The sequence below is a fragment of the Chenopodium album genome, chromosome 21 (genome assembly GCF_948465745.1).
Source record: "Chenopodium album chromosome 21, dcCheAlbu1.1, whole genome shotgun sequence".
NCBI classification, from domain to species: Eukaryota; Viridiplantae; Streptophyta; class Magnoliopsida; order Caryophyllales; family Amaranthaceae; genus Chenopodium; species Chenopodium album.
In genome coordinates this window covers 6,604,749-6,617,090 of record NC_137854.1, presented here as the reverse complement: position 1 = coordinate 6,617,090, position 12,342 = coordinate 6,604,749, and positions in this window count along the sequence as shown.

The following is a 12,342-nucleotide window of genomic DNA, read 5'->3' as shown; positions in this document are numbered from 1 at the left end:
TTGTCGCTATGATTCTTCTTTTTCGGAGTTGCCCCATGCTACAACTTGTAACTTTGCACTTATATCGTCGTTGGAGCACATGACTTTTCGAGTATGTATACATATAAGTTAGATCGTGAGTACCTATGTTATACGAAGTACATATGTAAGAACATAATATAACATTAATGTTGGAAAAAGTAACTAAATTTAATAGGGATGTACTTAAATTATAAATATGTTAACCATAATTGTCTATTATATTGTACAACATACGGAGTAGCTTTGAACTTGTGACAAATTTAAAGTTTTTATTCTTTACAAAACTTACTCGTATTTGATTTTTTAAAAACTTTTTATATTCGAAAATATTGAGTAACTCTCTTTTATGCTTCCGCTCCACCAATCTGTCGTCTCCTCTCATTGGTTAGATCACTACAATTATTTTTTTAGCTCACTGCTATACATACCTCGGCTAAATGCATGTAAAATAGTGAAAACACAAGTAGTGACTTTCGGTGGAACTCGGAAATTGGGGGAATATTGAAATGGTAAATAAGATTTCATATAATTAACCATAAAAAGAAAAGCAGTCAACGATATGATATAGATTTATGGAAGTTGGAAGAGTCACAAGTGAGCCGTTAACAGAAACAATGCAAAAGCTGATCAAAGATGTTGCTTCTACTTGTCTTTTTCAACCATCCCATTTACCATTACCATTTGCATTATTGATAACAAAAATGCTATCAAGTGAGATATTACGAGTATTAATTTAATTGATCATTACAAAAAATAATACAGAGGAATAATTTTAAATTTAAATGTAGTTGAAGAGAAATTATATAATTCTTTAAACTACTTTTTCAAATCACGTTAATTTTTGTTAATTGTATTTATGTAGTTGGATACTTTAATATGTGACATATGAAATTCAAATACTAGAGTGAAGATCGAGAATAATATATAAATTATGCATGATATTTATTTTAAGATACGGATGGAGACGTAGTAGTCTTTTACTTTAGGGACAAATCAAAATTTATACCCCTACTTTGATCTGCTCAGAAGCTCAAAAGAACAGGGCCTAATACGTATATAATATGTGATAATACATGCACTCCTAACATAACATAAGATTTAGCACTCATCAAATAACAAGTGATTTAAAGTGGAGTTGGTCGTGTTTTTGGGGATTAAAGACTGTCTCTCAGCTCCATTGGATTTTGTAGCTTGCTTAGCTCAGATTTTGCCTCGTCCAACTCCATCTGCCGTTATCCTCGACAACCTCATCACGCTTTCATTATTTACTATTCAATTTCATGCATTCATCAACATTTAGAAATTTAAAGTTATCCATGCATCTATAATGGATGAACATTCTATTTAGGAAATTAAATACTGGACCTCCTCACTTTAGGGCTACAAGGTGGAATGAAATTTTATCCGCTAATATGAATAATCCGTGTCTACATAATAATACTGACCTAATATATATGTACAAAGTATAATTTATGCTTATAAAAAGAATTATGTTAAACAAACACATTAATTAGGGCATATTGTTATTGGGGCCGGTGTAATTGCATGGTTAAAGTAATGTGTACATCACCTTAAATAATGAAACTTTTTCTAAATAAGTAAATCATGCAATATTGCATGAATGTTATAGATCAATTAAAATTGATATCTGCGGATGATCAACTGGTTAAGTTGATTAAAGTATGTATTAAGTGGTGGTGCTCAAAACTAGCTATCAAATCCCATCTATATTATTTGCCACAATTGGTGATCAAGCAATTAAGTGAGATGGGCGATATTACTAGGCACTTGTTCAGATGTAAATTATTTGTAAAACACAGTACAAACAAACGATGGTGTACGAGTTATCGGTGGTTATACGAAAAACGACCACAATACATAATGCTATGGAAAGAATTTGACCATAATGTAGCATGATATGAACATTAACCAAAAGTCCAAAACAACAACGTTAACATGTCTGTGTCTGTCACTGTCTCGCCCCTAGCTTCTCTCTATGGCCGGTGATTATGATGTACGTATTTGGGGCTCAGTATTATTGCAATCTCCGACAAGAAAAGTTCACATAATAAGCCATGTATAATTCTATCTTATTTCTTATAATTATTAAGGGTGAGCAAACCGGGTACCCGGTCAAAATTTTAGGACCCGGACTTGGAATTGGTTGGAGCCGGGTCTTAAAATTCAGAACCGGAATTGGAATTGGTTTAACCGGGTCCTAAAATTTAGGAATTGGAATTGAAAACCACCGGATACCGGTTCCGGGCACCCACTTATGTATGTAATTGTTAAAATATGATGCAAATTATAATTCTTATTTTAGTTAGGTTTATTTTTAGCGTTTAATACTTATATTTATATATGCATTAAGCTATTTGTATTTATGTTAAGTATTAACAATACTTTTTTATTTTACAAATTATATGCATTCAACATATTTTAATTATTTAAAATTTATTTAGTTTATAATATGTTGGGTAACCGGGTACCCAACCGGTTTCGGTTCCAAAAAGTTGAGAATTGAAATTGGAATTGGTTATAACCGGGTCCTTAATTTACTACCCGGAATTGGAACCACCGGGTCCAATTTTGATTCCGGACCCACCGGTTCCTAACCGGTTCCGGTTCCAATTCCGGGTACCCGGAATCTTTGCTCACCCTTAATAATTATCAAGAAACTTCATTTTACATATAATCATCAATCAACATAAAATAAATAAATTTGATATAGTGGCCCCGTGGAAGATATAACAACGTAACTTAGTAGCTCAATTATTATTAAGAGTGTTCATTGAATTAACAAGAACTGCATGATTATGGTCCATAATGTATGTGTAACCTATGATGTCATTTTGATACGTTAAGTCGTTAAGATCATGGATATGTAGGGTTGGATAAGATCTTCTAATGTATACTCCATATATGTATTTTGTGATAGCATATCATATAAAATTTGACATTTAATGACTTATACAATGTATGTGAGAATCAATATTACGTATTCAGTTTTGCATGGAAGCAATATCTATGAGCGATGTACTAAGTAGTAAAAACGTGTTTCAGTTTATTATTATATATGAAGGATGGTTTACACAAAACTTAAATTAGAATATATACACATTCTCTATATTAGATGAGCCTAGCTAAGGTAAAAGACCTTATTAAACTAGTATAATTTGTGAATTCGAGTGAAATTATTGATATCTTGACGATATATATATGATTCGTATATAGTTCAATGCATGGAATTTTTCTTGCGCATCATAAAAGTTTTAAAAGTAATTAATTACGAGTAATTTTCAATATTATGTCATCTTCGCAAATCTCTTCAATACTACTCCTTCAACGATTATAAGTGTTACTAATTATAAGTACTATATATATATTGTGACAATTGATTTATCTGTGGAAAGTTGTTTGAAGTAAAAAGAAGCCCTAATGGCGTGCGTCAGCATGAGACAAACATTCAAAGCAAAGATTTTGTTTTTATAGTTTAAAAAAGCGTTATTTTTGCACAATGTGAAAAAGAGAGATTGTGAAAAGATGGTGTTAAAAAGGTAAGAGAATGAGGAGAAAGGGAAAGACGAAATATTCATGCGCATGGGATGAAAGAGGCAAAGGAAGGAACAAAGATTGGTGATACCCACGTTCCTCTTTGCCCTTTCAAACATATTTTAACAAAATACTTACACTATTCAATTTTAAGGCTTCGTTTGTTTTGACAGAAAATATATCTTGATCGAGGTGTAATTTTTCAAGAGAAAAAATATATAATTGTAAGAATAATTTTCTTAATAATTTGTCAAAACAGATATGGAGCTTAATTAAATATTGTAAATTGTAACATTTTCCTTTTATGCTAGTTTTTATATTTATTGCAACGTTTTTTTTATTCCTTATGATGCTTTTATACCTTTTTTAGCATATGAGTGTGTCTCTTTTAATTACTCTATATCTCTCTCTGATCACATAAAATCAATATATATGACATACGAAGTATGTAATATAGCATGCAAGCTAACTGATGCAACACTTACATGTTGCAATAATAAAATAAAAAAAATCAAGGTTTTCATCGATCATAGTGGAGACTAAATAAATAAATCGAGAGTAAATAATACCCAGAGATAATAAGGATAGATTAATTATAATCAAAGGTCTAATGACTCAAAAAAGCTCTCGCCCATGCTTCCTCATCTTCTCTGCTAAATTCTGTGTCTTATGTCTCTACATTAGCCTCTTTATTGAACTTTGACCTCCTACTTCTTTTTTTGCTTTTACCTTTGCGCCAAGAAGCACTTCTATCCCACATGAAAAACTTATAAAGCACTAGCCACTTAATTGTTGAATACTATGTAGTTCATCATACTTGGCTCCTCAGTCATCAATGAACAATAGTATTACTTGTATTATTAACATAAGGAGAATATAGGTGGTCGTCTGGTTGTCCAAAACTTACATTATTGAGTACAGTAATTTAATAATTGCTCTGTGTGTAAGGAATTCATTCGGCTTAACTAGCAAAACATGACAATATGACATGCCTTATGGGTCATGGACCTCGTTTACAAAAATTGATGTCCCAAATACGAAGTACTAGGAGGAGGCCCTTGCCAAACACGAATTATGAAAAATTCCAAAATTTTCATCTTATTATAACCCTTCTCCATCGAATTTGACCTATATAATAACAACCGCAAGCCTAATAGGCTAATATAGTAACTATCTAGTAATTATAGAACCCTAGATTAGTATGCTAGTGTCACATTTCGCTTGAGCCACTTAATCATATTTAAGTCAATGCTTTTCTAATTACCATGAATAATGGACCTAAAGATACATAAAACACTCATCACTCTTGTTAATACATACGTACACAACATATTCGACTATTTTTTAATTTTTAAAGAAAGTAGTGTATAATTAACAAGTGGTTAATTAATTAATATAGATACTTAAATGGTAAAAATGGTAACATAAGTACATAACTAAGAATGGAAGAGCGAGTGGTTTTACAATTTACAATTACGTGGGACAGTAAAGCAAAGCTTATGAACCTTAAAAGGCGACGTGGGTTAATGGCTTTACTGTACCCATGCATTCCCTCTCTCTTCTCGCATGCGCTGACTACCTTCGCATTTTGGGACCCCCTTTCTTGCTTTTACTCGACAATTTTTAAAGGATCACGTACCATCCTTTTTTTTTTAGTTTTTGCCGGATTTATTTTATGACCTACAATAATACTTGTATGATATAGTCGCTCCGTGTATGAGGGTTTGTTCTCATTAACTGAACTCAGCTGAAATGAGCTGAATTGAACTGAATATTATATAAGAGAAGGAAATTAGGAACTGATGAACTGAATTTCAACGTATGAGAACACGCCCGTATTACTTCCTCCATTTTTTATTTACGTGCCTCAATTTGACTTTAATACTATTTACATACATGCACTGCTTTAACCATTGTTTGTGTTTTATACACAATACAAAATGTATTCAATGAATACTTGTTAAAATCGTCTAAAATGAAACATAGTTTTCAAATATTAACTTTTTAAATTTATACTTATATATTGATAATTAAATATATCATTAGTTAAAGTTGTGCATAGACAAGTGTGTTGGTTAAACTGGGACACTTAGATATAAATGGGAGAGTACTTTATTTGACGTATACGAGTATGTGAGTATATCAGTGTATGTACAACTTAGACCATGTATTAACAATTGGTTTATACGTGGTACATATGAAAATAAATAAAAACAAAAGTTAAAATCAGAATGTGAATTGTACAAATTCCAAAGTGATGCAGGGAGTCTAGTACAATTAGGCATTTCTTTGTTCATATGTATTGTAATTTACGAGCACTAATGTATAAAATAGTCATAATTTAATTGTATCATCTGTTATCGATGTGGTTATACAGTGAAGTACGTCTATCTATTTAATCCCCAATTAATTAAACTGATTAAAAAACTATCTAGTAAACTAAATTAACTAATTGGAGTAACTAACAAAGTAACAATAATGCAACTAACAACTAACCCTTCTATGAAAACTCCTATAAATACCATACCATCCCAAACCTTCACATCATTCAACTATCTTTCTCATCTCATACATTCCATCAAATCATACCAATATTTCCATTTAATAGTTAAAAATTCATACCCAAAAAAGAAAATGCAATACCAAAAAATAGTAGAGAGAATAGAGAGGGTGGCATCAGAAAATGCGGTGGTAATATTCAGCAAGAGCAGCTGTTGCATGTGCCATGCTATCCAACGGTTGTTCTGTGGTATGGGAGTTAATCCGACGGTGCATGACCTAGACTTGGACCCTTGGGGTCAAGACATGGAGAAGGCTCTCATGCTACTCTTCTCTACACCTAATCCAATCCCCGTCGTCTTCGTCGGGGGTCAGCTTGTGGGGGCCATGGACCGCGTCATGGCCTCCCACATTAATGGCTCCCTCGTCCCCCTCCTCAAACAAGCCGGTGCTCTTTGGCTTTGATCAAAACTTTTTTTTTTTTTTTTTTTTTTTTTTTTTTTTTTTTTTTGTGGGTTAGTTTTGTTAGTTAGTATGGTTAGTAGTAGATGAATCTTTTTAAAATTAAACCTCTAGGCTCTTCTTCTTTACATTTTTTTTTCTAAAGTGGGAGAGACGTTAACTATATTATTAGTAGCAATACCACGTACTTAAAAAAAAAATTATATTTTGATTTGCGGAGGAAGTGGAGTTCCCCTTTTATTTTTTGGGGTTCAATGTGTTTTAGACTTGTAGTATCGACTCTTTTATTGCACAAAGAATTTTCTCCGGATATGGGTTATTTAATCAAAAAAGATTTTATCCCATCTCTACCTCACTGAATACTTGGACCGTCTACTTATTGAAGAAAATCATGTATGTTCACTTATTCCGTTCATTTGGGAAGGAGTCGATCTCAATCTTTCATGTGTGTAAGTTTGTTTTTAAGAAAATTTACCGTTGTAATACCTTTTGATTTTTTTTAGGAGGTTATGTATTATGTTGTCTTTTCGGAGAGCATAGAGAAATTTATGTAACTTGCTCCCTCCTCTGTTATATCATTATATGATCAAATTAAATCCAATGAAAGTTGTTGCGTACTTATGATAAATATTGTTCCATCTTTTACTGATCAATATCATTTCATTTTTTATGCACGAGATGCACACAATTATGTTGTTTGTTACTCCTATTATTCTGTTTAGGCTTGCATGCAGTAAATTACATAATTACATTATTCTTTAAATTTTGCCTTCAAATTTCTTATTACAATAATAATGGGACTAAATATACGAACTAACGAAGTACATCATAATATGTACAGTAGTTGTTACAATATACAAGTCGAGTACAAATCTCTTTTGTACACTTGTACTGTACTTTTAGCTAGTTAAGCAATGAGTGAAATTGTTGGGCCCTTTTAGGCCTTCCAACATGAGGTCAGGCCCTTACTTGAGGCAATTACAAATTTACAATTAACTGGACTACTTGCTCTAAGCTTATTTTCAAATCCACTTTATCTTGTATTGGTATTCTTTTAGTTATTGGGTCCTCCTTTCATAGGCGCTGAAAATGGGCTATAGGCTATAGTCGCATGCTCTAATACCATGTTAAACTTTCATCGGATTAAATACAAATTTATGTTACACGAGAGCCAAATTTAATTACAATAATCCTAACTTTATTCAAATACCAAATGTACTTGTGATAGGAAGAGTAGCTCGATAGTCTAACATGGCGATCAAATCTATCTTCAACACGGGGCAGTGTAATCACATGTAATTTCTACTTCCAAAGTCCAAACAAAAGGGCGTATTAGTGTTACATTATACACTTACTTTTGCAAACAATACTCATGTTAGGATTCATACAACCTCTAAAATGGTTAGTAATTTAGTACGGAGTAAGATAAACGCTTAGTATATATACTCTTAGCTCCAATATAAAGTATTCAGTATGTGCATACGATAATATTGTTTGTTGGGACACCGTTATTATAAAGGTGATATACTAACCTAATCTCAGTATCCCACCCTAATATAGTTTATTTGTAAGTGTTCACTCTTTTTGTGAATGATTTCCTTAAATCAATAATACAGGCAGCAATTTTGCATAAAGTGAGCACAACTTATACAACTTTATATGTACATGAATAAAGCTAAATGCACGTTGCTTACTCCCCAAACAAAGAGAATATACTAGGAATATACGATACGAAGTACTATACAATAATCTATAGGTATACTATTGAATTAGTTTAATGTTATGTTCTTATGGAGTACTTAATTAGCTTGTTGTTCGTCATTGCATGACTCTTGCAGTAGTGTTAACTAATTAATGTATTGTCAAAAAAAAAAAAAAAAGTTAACTAATTAATGCATACTTCAAACAAATTATTGAATTAAGCTTAATCCAATCATTAATTTATGATAATACTATCAAAATTTAATTTATACGCTTTTTTCCATAGTATGTAGACTATGTACGTAGCTTATGTTTCTTTCTTCAAGTATATCTTATTATATTAGGAAAGATAATAATATTGTGAATATTTGGGAAATATATCTTTAGGTTATTTTGGTCTTGCCCTCCAAGTAACCTAGTCTATATATACTTGTATGTGGCCGTTTATGTGAAATACAATTTACAGTGAATATTATTCAATATATTTTAGCATGGTATCAAGAGCCTTGTGAGATCCGATTTTTTTTCAAACGTTGTTTTCCATAGACATTGTTTGAGGGTGTGAATTTTTCGTGACTTTCTTTTTCAAACACAATCAAATTTTTTTTTCCTGAGAGATGGCAGGGGAGACAGGAAAATCATCGAAGGTCGACTTGACCTTTCATCTTGGTTCAAGTGACGGGCCAGGAAGCGTTATTACTCCTATTCAATTAAGGGGTGATAATTATGATGAATGGGCTAGGGCTGTGAGAACGGCTTTGAAGGCGAAGAGGAAATTCGGTTTTATTGATGGTTCAATTGCAAAGCCGAGTGAAGCTGAGAAGCTTGAGGATTGGGAGGCCGTGCAATCGATGTTGGTGTCTTGGTTGATGAATAGCTTGGACCCAATTGTGCGATCTACCCTTGGGGATTATGATGACGCTTGCTTGCTGTGGACGAATTTGAAGAATAGGTTTTGCGTTGTCAGTGGAACTCGTGTGTGTCAATTGAAGCGTTCGTTGGGGGAGTGCAAGCAGGACTCCAATGAAGCAGTGGCTGTGTATTTTGGGCGATTGTCCAAAATTTGGGATGAATTAACATCTTATGTGTCCATCCCAAAGTGCTCTTGTGGTGGGTGCAAGTGCAACATAGTGGCGCAAGTTGAGAAGATCAGAGAAGAAGATTATGTTCACCACTTTCTCATTGGGTTAGACGATGCATATGCATCGATTCGTGGCCAACTCTTGGCGCAAGACCCTCTGCCGAGTGTGGACAGAGCATATCAGCAGCTTGTTCAAGCAGAGCAGCTGCGTGGCGGAGTTGCAACTCGTGCTAATTCACGAGACAATGCTGTTGCCTTCAAGCTTCAGTATGATTCAAAGGCGAAGCCCCGTGAGAACTCCGATAAGTTTTGCACGCATTGTAACCGTGAAGGGCACGATGAGGCTACGTGTTTCCAACTTCACGGGTTTCCTGACTGGTGGGGTGACAGGCCTCGGGGAGGCCGTGGACCGGGACGTGGTGGTTCTGCTGGAGGTCGTGGAGGCCGTGCAGGGGGGCGAGGCAGAGGCGCAAACACCTCTGTTCGAGCACATAAGACTGGTGGGCAGGCTGTCTCACAGAGCAGCAGCTCTGCTCCACCTTCGAGCAGTGACACGGCAGCACTTGCAGGGGTTTCGGCAGCCCAAATTCAGCAGCTTCTTGACCACCTAAACTCTCTTAAACCCAAATTGCATGGTAAGCATGACTTGGGGTGGATAATTGATACCGGAGCCTCGAACCATGTGACTTGTGATCTCTCTTATTTGAAGAACGTGACAAATGTGGCTCATTGTCCGGTGGGATTGCCGGATGGAACTTATGCTAAGGCATCTAAAATAGGCACAGTCACATTGGATGGCGGCTTGATGATTAAAAATGTTCTTTATGTGCCTCAATTGAATTGCAATTTAATTTCCGCAACTCAATTAAGTGATGAATCAAATTGTACTATGCAATTTACTAACAAACTTTGTGTTATACAGGACCTAATGACGAGGAAGGTGATTGGAGCGGGTGAACGTGTGGATGGACTTTACTATTTCCGAGGTGTTCCAACTGTGAGGACTTTGAAGACGGATGGAGATCAATCTACAAAGTTGTGGCATCAACGTTTGGGGCATCCTTCGGGAAAAGTTCTTGAGCAACTTCCGTTTGTGAGTCGTAGTAGTACATTTAAATCTTGTGATGTATGCCCTAGGGCAAAACAACATAGGAGTAGTTTTCCTTTGAGTCAAAATAAAGCTAGTCGGATATTTGAACTAGTGCATTTAGATTTGTGGGGGCCATACAAGACTCCTTCGTCTTGTGGTTCGTATTATTTTTTAACTATTGTTGATGATTACTCTAGGGGTGTGTGGACTTATTTATTGAGAAATAAAACGGAAGTTGAATACATGTTTTATAATTTTGTTGCTATTGTGAAACGTCAATTTTCTAAAGAGATAAAAATTGTGCGTAGTGATAATGGTACGGAGTTTAACTCTTTGAAGGAGTATTTTTTTGAGAATGGGATACATTTTGAGACATCTTGTGTAGGGACACCTCAACAAAACGGGAGAGTTGAGCGAAAACATCAACATATTTTAAATGTGGCTAGAGCCTTGAGATTTCAAGCTAACTTACCTATCAAATTTTGGGGGGAGTGTGTGCAAGCGGCTTGTCACTTAATTAATCGAACCCCTTCTCGTTTGCTTGACTATAAAACCCCCTTTCAAATTTTATTTCACAAACAACCTTCATATGAGCATATTAGGGTGTTTGGGTGTTTATGTTTTGCATATAATTTACGGAGTAAAGGGGATAAATTTACTAGTAGAAGTAGGAGGTGTGTATTTGTTGGGTATCCTTTTGGGAAAAAGGGGTGGAAAGTCTATGACTTAGAGACTAAAGAATTTTTTGTTTCGAGAGATGTAAAGTTTGTGGAGCATGATTTTCCTTTTATTAGCACACCTACTACTACTATGTTACCTTCGGTTGTGAGTGGAGACGAAGGGACAAGCGAAGATGGGTTTAGCGTGTTTGATGAGGAATGTGTAAGGGGAGATGAGGGATGTCATAGGGATGCTGAGACAGCACTTAGTGAGGTCGAGACAGCAGCGTCCGCACCCGGGTTGCGGCATGAAGAGGCTGCCCGCAGCCAGGCCGCAGACGGCACTGCCAGCCACTCTGATCCGTACGCTGGCAGTCCTGCGAGCGCTGGTGCAGGGGGCGTGGGAGAGAGCAGCACTGGTGGGTGCTTGGAGGAGCAGCCTGTGCCACACTCGCCTGCTGAGCAGCAGCAGCGAGGTGTTGCTCAGCAGCGAGGTGCACACGTTGAGGATGGCACCGATGATGCCTTGGGTAGAGGCATGAGACCAAAGAAAACTCCGGTCAAATTCCGTGATTTTGTGTTGCATACTATACGAAATAAAAGTCCATCTACACCGACTCAAAGTTCACCTGTGACATCACCTCCCTCAGGTACTGTTTACCCTATAACGCATTTTGTTGATTCTCACCGATTCTCTGTGGTACATAGAACATATATTGCTGCTATTACAGGAGGAAATGAACCCAAGAGTTTCAGGGAGGCCATGAAATACGAGGGTTGGAGAAAGGCAATGGCAGATGAGATAAAGGCACTTGAAGAACAGGGTACTTGGGTGTTAGAAAAACTACCACCTGGTAAAAAGGCGCTCGGGAGCAAGTGGGTTTACAAAGAAAAATATGATGAGCATGGGAACTTGCAGAGATTGAAGGCGAGGCTAGTCATCTTTGGCAATCATCAGATTGAAGGATTAGACTACAATGAGACATTCGCTCTGGTAGCAAAGATGGTGACAGTTCGGACTTTTCTTGCAGTAGCGGCGGTGAAAAATTGGGAAGTTCATCAAATGGACGTCCACAATGCATTTCTCCATGGTGATTTGGAAGAAGAGGTATATATGAAAATTCCTCCTGGTTTTGAGAAAGATAACTCTGACAAAGTTTGCAGGATGCTGAAATCACTGTACGGGCTTAAACAAGCTCCTCGATGTTGGTTTGCAAAGCTTGCTACAGCTTTGAAAAATTATGGCTTTAAACAGTCATATTATGATTATTCCTTGT